This window comes from Papio anubis, chromosome 5, assembly GCF_008728515.1.
Source record: "Papio anubis isolate 15944 chromosome 5, Panubis1.0, whole genome shotgun sequence".
Taxonomy (NCBI): domain Eukaryota; kingdom Metazoa; phylum Chordata; class Mammalia; order Primates; family Cercopithecidae; genus Papio; species Papio anubis.
This window is the reverse complement of record NC_044980.1, coordinates 7,603,840-7,615,286: the sequence shown is the minus strand read 5'-3', so window position 1 is coordinate 7,615,286 and position 11,447 is coordinate 7,603,840.

Below are 11,447 nucleotides of genomic sequence, written 5' to 3'. Positions count from 1 at the left end.
TGAGAGACGGAGGGATCCTCACTGACATATGTCAAATAGGACACAGCACCCGAAACAGTTACATAGCAAAAAGGAACAGTCAAGTGCTGGCTAGGAGAGGTGCTCCCAAGACACACTTTTATGTTGCTGTTGCATTCGTATCAATAGTATTCCCTTTTGTGTGTTGAACATAGTAACGTCTCTAAAGTCCTGTCTCTCTACCTCTCCCACTGGAATGGAATGTTTATCATTCCCAGTCCTCTTTACAGTTGGGCAAGACCTTAGAACTGTCCTGGGTCATAGAAACTGAGCAGGAGGCCGGGCGCGGTGGCTCAAGCCTGTAATCCCAGCACTTTGGGAGGCCGAGACGGGCGGATCACGAGGTCAGTAGATCGAGACCATCCTGGCTAACACGGTGAAACCCCGTCTCTACTAAAAAATACAAAAAACTAGCCAGGCGAGGTGGCGGGCGCCTATAGTCCCAGCTAATGTAGTCCCAGCTACTTGGGAGGCTGAGGCAGGAGAATGGCGTAAACCCGGGAGGCGGAGCTTGCAGTGAGCTGAGATCTGGCCACTGCACTCCAGCCTGGGCGACAGAGCGAGACTTCGTCTCAAAAAAAAAAAAAAAAAAAGAAACTGAGCAGGAGTACCATGTCTCCTTCCCGCTTGCTGGCTGAAGTCAGCAGCAGCGCACTCTGGTTCTCCTGTCTCTCTACCTCTGCCCCCGGAATGAGAAGTTCATGCCATACAGAGGCAGCACCTCCATTGTGAGGAATTAGGCCTCCTGCCACTGCATGTGAATATGTTCTGTGAGTGAGAAATAAATGTATATTATATGAAGCCCCTGAGCTGCTGGGGCTATTTCGGCCTAATTTATACCTGGACAAATATATGAGGTAGCCCATATTGATGTCAAAATAAAAAAGTCACCTGTGCTAATGATTACAAATTCAACCAGTTCAGAAAGCAATAATTGATAAAATAGAAGCTCCAAGTGTAGTCCTTCTTTTTTTTTTTTTTTTTTTTTTTTGAGAGGGAGTCTCGCTCTGTCGCCCAGGCTGGGATGCAGTGGCCAGATCTCAGCTCACTGCAAGCTCCGCCTCCCGGGTTTACGCCATTCTCCTGCCTCAGCCTCCCGAGTAGCTGGGACTACAGGCGCCCGCCACCTCGCCCGGCTAGTTATTTTTTGTATTTTTTAGTTGAGATGGGGTTTCACCTTGTTAGCCAGGATGGTCTCGATCTCCTGACCTCGTGATCCTCCCGTCTCGGCCTCCCAAAGTGCTGGGATTACAGGCTTGAGCCACCGCACCCGGCCCCAAGTGTAGTCCTTCTTCACAAAATTAACCACTATTATGTTTCTAAAAAACATTTTATGCAAGCATATACACACACACACACACACGTTTGGAAAATACGTATTTTTGAGAAAGGAAATATATATTTTATATATATATATTTCTCAAAACTTTTATGAATCCAAAACTCCACACACCTTGCTATTGTGCTTTTTAAAATAATCATGTATCTTGGCTATATAGTTATATGTCATTTTAAAAAAATGCATTGCATAGATAAAACCTAGTTAACCAAGTAGTTGTGGGAGTTTTAGGACAGGAGAGAAATAATCGTTAATAAAACCTGGTAAAATAGGTCTTTGGGTGTAGCTTTTTACCCCCTGTATTAGTCCTTTTTTTTTTTTTTTTTTTTTGAGACAGAGTTTCGCTTTTGTTGCCCAGGCTGGAGTGCAATGGTGTGATCTCAGCTCTCCAAAACCTCTGTCTCCCAGGTTCAAGCCTTTCTCCTGCCTCACTCTCCCAAGTAGCTGGGGTTACAGGCATGTGCACCACTCCTGGCTAATTTTTGTATTTTTAATAGACACAGGGTTTCTCCATGCTGGTCAGGCTGGTCTCGAACTCCCGACCTCAGTTGATCCTCCTGCCTTGGCCTCCCAAAGTGCTGGGATTACAGGTGTGAGCCATTGCACCCAGCCTACTCCATTTTCTCTACTGCTATGAAGAAATACCCGAGATTGGGTAATTCATTTTAAAAAAGAGGTTGAATGGACTCACAGTCCCACATGGCTCGGGAGACCTCCCAATCATGGTGGAAGGCGAAGGAGGAGCAAAGTCACATCTTACATTGCGTCAGGCAAAAGAGCATGTGCAGGGGACCTGCCCTTTATAAAACCATCAGATTTCATGACACTTACTGACTATCATGAGAACAGCACAGCAAAGACCCGCCTTCATGATTGAATTACCTCCACATTATTCAATCATATGGGGATTATGGGAGATACAATTCAAGATGAGATTTGCGTGGGGACATGGCCAAACCATATTACCCCCATTTAAAACACACCTCACTGTGACAATTGATTCCATGTGTTCAGGACAAGAATCACAGCATCAGTGAAGAAGCCAAATACTTGCCAGAGAATTTGGCCCTCAAATGAATTTCTCTGTGGACTTTTAAATAAATTATTTTTCTTACCTCATGGCAAATGTTTGAACAAGATTTTACATTAATCTTTAGCATTAAAAATTAATCAGGATAAATGAAGGACTCATTACTGGAGCTGAAGTAGACTGTTTTATCAGAAAGTCACCAATCTCAGGTAATTACACAGAATTTTAAACAGAAGGAAAGAAAGTGCAGTTTGTTTGGGAGGTGCTCACTTCCAACCCTATGTTTAAATGCAAGAGCATAGAGACTGTTTTTTCACTTTAAATATTATAATATCAACTTACAAAAATGTACATTGTTTTATTCAAAAATCCCTTAATGAACCACCAAAATAATCTGGAGCAAGGGATGCTTCCTCGTGGGTCCATGTAAGTAGTAATAAATACTGAACCAGGCCCGGATATGAGCACTATCTCCCTGGTAGGCCTGAGCTAACAGGGAACTATGTCCTGACCAAGCTGCCGCAGTCACACAGATGTTACAGGAGGCAAATTTAAAATAATTTTTAGTCCCTGATGGGAGTTCCAAGGCAAGGGCATTCGTGAGTGCTTGTACGGGAACACACACAGAAGGTGAAGATTCCAGCCCAGCATGTCAGTGAGGTGCCCAAAGCCACATTTTGCAAATAGATGAAATTAGAGAGCAGGTGCTCCCGTCTCCCTTTAAATAGGAATAAAATGATGTCCCAGAAGGGGATACTGGGGAGAGAGGCTGACAGGAAGGAGGAACAAAAGCAGGTGGTTACAAGAAAGGAAAGACTTCAGAGCAGCAGGAAACAGAAGATGGAGATGAGTAAACACCAGCCCTTGGAGACGCCAGAGCTGCTTGTCTGATTTCTCCACCAAGATCTGTGCAGTGAAGGCTAAAACCCTCTTTCCACACTCCGCAGAAGACCCTGGACAACTTGTATCTCATTTATTTATTTTAAAAAAATAGTCCAGGGGCTCACTAAAAGGTCCCATTGGATTGAGGATAGAAGTGGAGTAAGGAGGAGGGAAGGACGCAATGAGGAAACAGTATTTACTGCACGTGGGTACTTGCGAGGTGTCCTTGATAGTCACCACTAGGGGCTCCCGAGTTTTCCTCTAGACAAAAACCTCAGCTAATTCATGTGCGACACCTGAAATTCTAGAATTAACTATCATTAGTCGTTGCTCTTTCCAGACTAAAGTGTCATACAGCCGGAGTGCATAGCACATTTGCTCAAAGGCCCGTTCCCTAGATGATTCTGTCCCTGCAACCCCCGCCCCCGCCCCCACCCCTGCCAGCTCACTGCCACCCAAAGAAGGCAGGGCTCCAAGGAAGCAAGGCATGAGTTCCAGAGAAGGAATTATGGATAAATGAAGATTCCTGCAAAGTCAGAGGGGAAGGAATAATTAGGACCAAGTCTAAGCCTGCTTTAGAAGGTTACCCTTACCTGGGCCTCAACTAGACAGAACCAACCATAGGATTTGTAGGCCCTAGAGCAAAATGAAAATGCAGAGTCCCTTCTTTAAAAATTGTTAAGACTCAATAGCAGAGCATTAAATGAAGCCTGGAATCCTTCTGCCATGGGGCCCTGTGCAATTGCTCAAGTAGCAGGTTCATGGCCTGCCCTGACTCCAGGTCCTCCTTGCAAACATTTAAGAAGAGTCTTGGGATACTTAATCAGAATAGATGGTGACGGATCAGGTTTGAGGTAACACAGGAAGTATGTGCACTAAAAGCCTGACATGTTGCTTTAATTTTCTACTGGAATCTAGAGAGGTCCCTGTAAGGAGCTCTTCAGTAGCAACATTGCCTTTCCTGCCTTGGTGTGAAAGATGACCTGGAGATTAAACCCTACCACAGTGAGATAATTGCTCCTTGTGATAACAGCTATCTCAAAGGGCAAGTACCTCATTAACCTGACTTAGTTTAAGCATGGTAAACTACAGCAGCACTTCAGGAGAGGGGCAGGAAAATTAAGAAATTCAATAACTATGCTTATTAGCACCTGGATTTAATAAGCCACAAGAGATACAGCAGGACACATAGTCCTTCAACAGAACACCTACACAGAAGGGGAGAGTTCCTAACCAAGAGGAACAAGCCAAATAACAAATGTCATCCCCTAGACAATATTTTTTTTAAAAGATTCAAAACTGAAGCAAAAAAATTACTTCCAAATCAAAAAAGTCAAATATCATCACTGCAAATATTATAATTATGTAATTCAATCATTTCAACTTCTCCCAGTGTAACTCTGTGACACCTCTTCCCTCCACTGCTGTTGGGCTCAAACGGCTTATAAAGCAATTTGGTGAATAAGTCCCTTGCTCATTATGTAATAAAACTTAAGAAAATAGATTAAAATTAGTCATCAGGGCAATGTCTGATATAATTTCGATCTGTGTCCCCACCCAAATCTCATGTTCAACTGTAATCCCCAGTGTTGAAGGTGGGGCCCAATGGGAGGTGATTGGATCATGGGGGCGGTATCTCGTGGTTTAGCATCATCTCGCCTTGGCACTTTATAGTGAGTGAGTTCTCACAACATCTGGTTGCTTAAAAGTGTGTAACAACTCCCCGCTCCCTCTCTTCTTCCTGCTCCTGCCGTGAGATGCCTGCTCCAGCACTACCTTACCCCATGAGTAAAAGCTCTCTGAGGCCTCCCCAGCCATGTTTCCAGTACAGCCTGTGGAACTGTGAGCCAATTAAACCTCTTTTCTTTATAAATTACACAGTCTTGGGCATTTCTTTACAGCAATGCAAGAATGCACAATTACAATGTCACATTATTTTGTGTATAAAATGAAAATTATGATTTTGGTTTGGCATTATTTATTCTCTTTAGCCTTACAAAGCACTCTCTGTTTTCCGGTAACATTGGCAAAGATGCTTGGCTGAGCATATTTCTCCACTGAAAGATCAATAAAATGGTACAGGCAATCATACATCTGAATCTGGAACTAATGCCACTCAATTTTACATTCAAGTTGGCCTTGCTTTTTTTCACAGACACGTGACACTCGTTTTCAGAGGACGGTGGCATTGCTGTCTTCCCCAGAGGCCATGGGTAGAATCTGAAGGTGAAGGGGGAATAAAGGAAGCAAAGGTTGGTCTGTCTCTGGATGCGTCCTCACCGTGTGAGGGTAGCCTCCCTGCCCCGCTTAAGATTCCTGTGGAGTTGGATGGGTCCTCACCTTGTGAGGGTGGTCTCCCTACCCCACTCAGGACTCCTGTGGAGTTGTCCTTTTTTCTCACCATGGTCAGTTCTCTTGCTGTATTCAAGTTTGTCCATAGATAACGTTTGTGCATTATCTACTAGGGACTCTCTGGACCCTGGGCCCAAAACGGGGCATGCCTGCTACATCCTTGGGTAAGAAGAGTGTGATGGGACCTCATGCGAGCCCGCCTAGGATGTTGGGGGAGCCTCAGTGTCTGTTTTCAAGTGAGCAGCGTTGTGTGACAGAGACTGAGGTCTGAGGAGCCTATGACTGGCCCCATTGTGGTGAAGGGGGTGGCCCACAGGCTTTTAAAGAAGGGTGGGCTTTGTCATGAAACCAACACCCAATGAGCTTCAAACAAGGGTGTTTACTTAAAACAAATGCAAGATAAACCCTCCTGTTTATCTAAAACTTGTTATAGCAAGTTTTAGGTCAAGATGGGAGAAAAGAACTCTTTGAAATGGAGATGGAGTGATCAACTATGTCAGGGAATTGGGAGATAAGAATAACCAGGCAAGACAGAAGAGTAAGCAGATCTTTGATGCCTTTGGGGATAAACATTCCTATTAAAGACACTCTTCTCAGTAGAGATGTTACTAGAATTGAAAGCTCAATACACTCATTCATTCTTCAATATGGAGCAAGCCTCTGTGAAGTCCCAGAACTCCTACCTATGTTGAGGATGCAGTGGAAAAACAGTCATTCACAATCCCTGCCTTGGTGCAGCCTAACTCAGTAGAAAGATGGTCAATTAAACCCACATTTTTATAAAATTCAATATCCATCTCACTACCTCATCCTCAGTCTCCAAAATAAAGATCAATTAGATTCAGTGCCACATGGGTGAAAGCAGATTAAATCAGAAAGTCTCTTTGCCAATTATTTCAACTTGTCTCAGTCTCTGTTTCCTCTTCTGTAAAACGGAGACACTCATACTTATTTGCTCTATTGTGAAAATAAGGACATGGAAAATGACTAGAATGATGTCTGACATATGACTCGTACTCAATCTGTTACAGCTTTACCACCCAGAGTAGTTTTTTCTTTGTTTGTTTGTTTTTTATACTATTGTTTTGTCTGCGAATGTCTGGGAAACTTACCAGACCTATTTCCACCAATAGACAAGAGGGCAGGAGATGACAGAAAAAAGAAATGGATCTGAGATGAAGAATATTTACTTAAATCATTTATTATCCAGACACCCTACAAGCGAGGTCCAGAAAAACATACTGCTATTTTAAGAAGACTATGAGTCTGGAAGTGATGACAAGCAGAGAGAGGTTGTTTATTTTCTGTGTGTCAATATCATCAAGAGAATGGGTATTTACTTGTACTGTATGATTTTACATATGAACATTCAGGGAATCAGGCTTAAAATGTCTTTGAAGGTGTTTCCAGGGTTAGGACACAATGTCCAGACTTCGCTTTTAATGCTTCCTGTTGTAACATCAGTAACAAAGGCAAGAAGCACTTGCTGCTGGAAGTGCTGACAGCACCAGGTGCAACTCGCAGACCTGAATGAATGTTTTATTAAAACTTGTTCAAGGAAATTGTGCCCGAGGAAACACGGTTTTATACTCTTTCTTATGAACTCATAAAAGGAGCAATGGGTGATATATGGTGCACAAATAAAAAATTAATGAGAAAAAATTCAGGAGTTCAGCCTGATAATATGTGAAGAGGCAAGATTCAGCAGGTAACAGAAAATTTCTTTTTCATCGATGTGGGCTCTTTTTATTCCTAATCTCCCTCTTAACATGCAGTACTTGGTAGTCAAAATGCAGTTAGCTGTACTGCATCTTTAAACATTAATAAACTTATATTTAAGTAGTGCCTTGGACTCTAAGTGTTTTTGCAACCCACAGACTCTTCAAGTGTTGGCAAATGCATAACTAACATCTCTGAACTCCCCAGAAACAATTAAGAGAGGAATTGTGGAGAGCTTCAAATACAGTCTTCGACAGATATGCATGCCTACTTTTAAAATGCATTTCAAACAGATTATACACTTTTGAGCAATGCCTTATTTACTCAATGCTGCATCATAAGCGTTTTCAATTATTATTAAATATTTTCTAGATACACCAAAACAACACAAAAAGTATTTTAGGATTTACTATTCGTCCAGCCCTTACAGAACCACATGAGATTTTTACTTGTAGGCAAAGCTCAAAATAATTGTGAGCCAACCTGACCAAATTGCTGGAAATATGGGGCTCAGTTCTCTCAGAGGGAGAGACCTCTGTGTCCGACGTGGCCAATGGACTGTATTTTCCCTCTGGCCCTTTGAGATGTTTTCCAATACAGTTTCCTTGCTGGGCACACTATGTCTGTATTAGCTTGCTTGGGTTGCCAGGACAAAGTACCACAGGCTGAATGGTTTAAACAAAAGAAATGTATTGTCTCGTAATACTGAAAACTCGAGTCAAAGACCAAGATATTGGCAGAGTTGGCTTCTTCTGCGGTCTCTTCTCCTTGGCTTGCAGGTGGCTGTCTCCTTGTGTCTTTCCATCATCTTCCTCGTGTGTGTGTGTGTGTGTGTTTGTGTGTGTGTGTGTGTGTGTATCCAAATTTCTTCTCCTTATAAAGTCACCAGCCGTGGTGGATTTGGGCCCATTCTATGACCTTATTTTATCTTAATTACCTCTTTAAAGGGCGTATCTCCAAATACAGTCATATTCTGAGGTTTTGAGGGTTAGACTTTAACATAGTTGTGGAGGGCACAATTTACCCCATAAAAGTCCCATAGTGAGAAAAGGAACCCAACCAATGCCGGTTCCTCATTCTTCTTCTTTGTTTGTTTGTTTGAGACAGAGTCTTGCCCTGTCGCCCAGGCTGGAGTGCAGCGTCGCGATCTTGGCTCACTGCAACCTCCGCCTCCCAGGTTCAAGTGATTCTCCTGCCTCAGCCTCTTGAGTAGCTGGAACTACAGGCACGTGCCACCACACCCAGCTATTTTTTTGAATTTTTAGTAGAGATGGGTTTCACTGTGTTAGCCAGGATGGTCTGAATCTCCTGACCTCGTGATCTGCCTGCCTCGGCCTCCCAAACTGCTAGGATTACAGGTATGAGCCATCACGCCTAGCTGCCAGTTCCTCATTCTTATGCTGCCTACACCTGGCGAGCCTCTGAGATAAATTTACCTTGTTAGGTAAAATGTGGTTTTGCAACTAAAATGTAAATTTTCTTTGAATTCCATTGATTCAGTATCCTACAGATCAATATATGAGCTATTAGCTTCTGGGGTTTTAAAAGTTTCTTTTAGTTCTTGGCGTAAATAAATCATAATTCAAGCAACTCATCTGTTAGGTTTTCTTTCTTTTTTTTTTAAATTATACTTTAAGTTCTAGGCTACATGTGCACAATGTGCAGGTTTGTTACATATGTATACATGTGCCATATTGGTGTGCTGTACCCATTAACTCATTTACATCAGGTATATCTCCTAATGCTATCCCTCCCCGCTCCTCCCTCCCCACAATAGGCCCCGGTGTGTGATGTTCCCCTTCCTGTGTCCAAGTGTTCTCATTGTTCAATTCCCACCTATGAGTGAGAACATGCGGTGTTTGGTTTTAAGATCTTGAGATAGTTTACTGAGAATGATGGTTTCCAGCTTCATCCATGTCCCTAAAAAGGACATGAACTCATCCTTTTTATGGCTGCATAGTATTCCATGATGTGTATGTGCCACATTTTCTTAATCCAGTCTATCATTGATGGATATTTGGGTTGGTTCCAAGACTTTGCTGTTGTGAATAGTGCCACGATAAACATATGTGTCCATGTGCCTTTATAGCAGCACGATTCATAATCCTTTGGGTATATACCCAGTAATGGGATGGCTGGGTCAAATGGTATTTCTAGTTCTAGATCCTTAGGTTTTCTAAAGTAAAGTTGATTCTACAGGCCAGAAATGGCAAGTAGTAGAGCTTAAGTTTGCTAATATGATCTCTCAACTTTGTAATTATATTTCTGTTCTCAGAACATCAATCCCCCCCACAAAAAAAAAAAAAAAAAAAAAAAAAAATGTGATTTTCTTGCTTGCTCTACATGCTATGTTAAAAGCCCTCCAGCTGACTCAAATGGGCAGACAGTAGACAGTGCTGGAAGCAAGGAATAGCATTTGCCATCAAACATTGCCTCGAATAAGCCCAGTTGTTGCTGGAGAAGCACAAGTCAGACTTATTGAATAGTCATTATCATTTTACTTAAGCCTGGTTTAATGCATTATTTAAAAAATAACAGTAATTGTGACAAAGTATAGTTTGAGAAGATTTGAAAGCTCTCAGATGATATAAAAATGTTTTCCATTTATGATTCAGTATTAGGTAAATATTTTTTAAAAGGCAGAAGATAAAAAGAGCTTTGTTGTATATACAAAAAGGAAATTTCTTACATCTGTTTTAAACAAAACAAAAACAACTTATGTATTTTCAGTATTTGCAACACTTCTTTTCAGTGTTTGCAACATATCTTAAAAGATTGTGTAAATCACTGACTCTGCTCTGAAGATTAAAAGATGTGCACATGTGTGTGTAAAATACATACACAAATACACACAGCATCTTAAAATGGTAAAAAAATTTTAAATATTATATTATCATGATGTATTAACTAACAACTATAAACAAGTTACTTGAGTTAATAAACAATTATTCCTAAGACACCTGTAAAATGAACTTTCATCATCTGGGGATAGATATTTAGCATGTCATGAAAAGCTATGTTAATCTGGCCATTGCCTATGCCTCCATTATTATTTTCTGCCTTCAGCCCTCCTGCAGCCCTAGTTCTCTCTGTGGAGTCCTTGCTGTCTATTGAATCTGTCACCTTCCCTTTCTGTGCAATTCCTTGCTCTCGGATTCCACTCTTCTCCTCTTTGCCTGACTAGCTGCCCTGCATCATTCACCTTAACTGTTTTTCCCTCCCTGACTCTGGGCAGCCCCTCTCATATACCGTTCCTCTGGGCTTCCATAGCACTCTGCTTGTCTGTCCTTCACTAGACTCTCAAGGTTAAGGATCAATATGCCATCGCTATATCAGCAGTTCCTGGATTATTACAGTACACAGAATGCAAGTTCTTTGTTGTTAATGACTTTTAGTCACTTTAGTTATTTGGAATTAACAAATAAATATATCTCTATTAATTAAAGGATGCACAGCTCTTCATATGTAATGTTATTTCTACCACAATAACTCCGGCATTTGGAAAAAAAATAGAGACATTTGTATCAGAGCTTATTCCTTTATTTTTTAATTAAAATAGAACAGAGTCAAAACTCTGGCAATAAATCTAATTTTGAACTTATAATTACAAAGTTTAAATTAAAGTTCATCATTTTGTCAGAAATAATCTCTGATAAATTTATTACAAAGTGAAATCACCACATTAAGCTATGGCTTAAATTAAGGACAGTGATTTATATGAAATATTCATGAAAGATTATTTTTGAGTTGGAATGGTATGTAACCATTTTTCTATTACTTTTAAGAGCCGAAATCTCTTGATAACATGACTTCAAAGTTTGAGTAAGCTGAGTTGCTCAGATTTAATAGTGTTCCTACTCCTTTTTCTATAGACATTCTATTGGGAAATAAGAACCAGATGGCTTAGTAAAGGTAAAAAAGTTCCAAACATCCTTATTTTTCAAACAGTGTATATACTAGAATTTATTGTGATAGTAGTATTTTAAAAGCCAAATTACAGCTAATTGGCTTCTCTGAATAAAGTATTTCAAAGTAAATGTCCCTACCTGACCACACATTTCAGAATGACCCTCATATGGAAATTGATGACAAGCGAAACTTAAATGT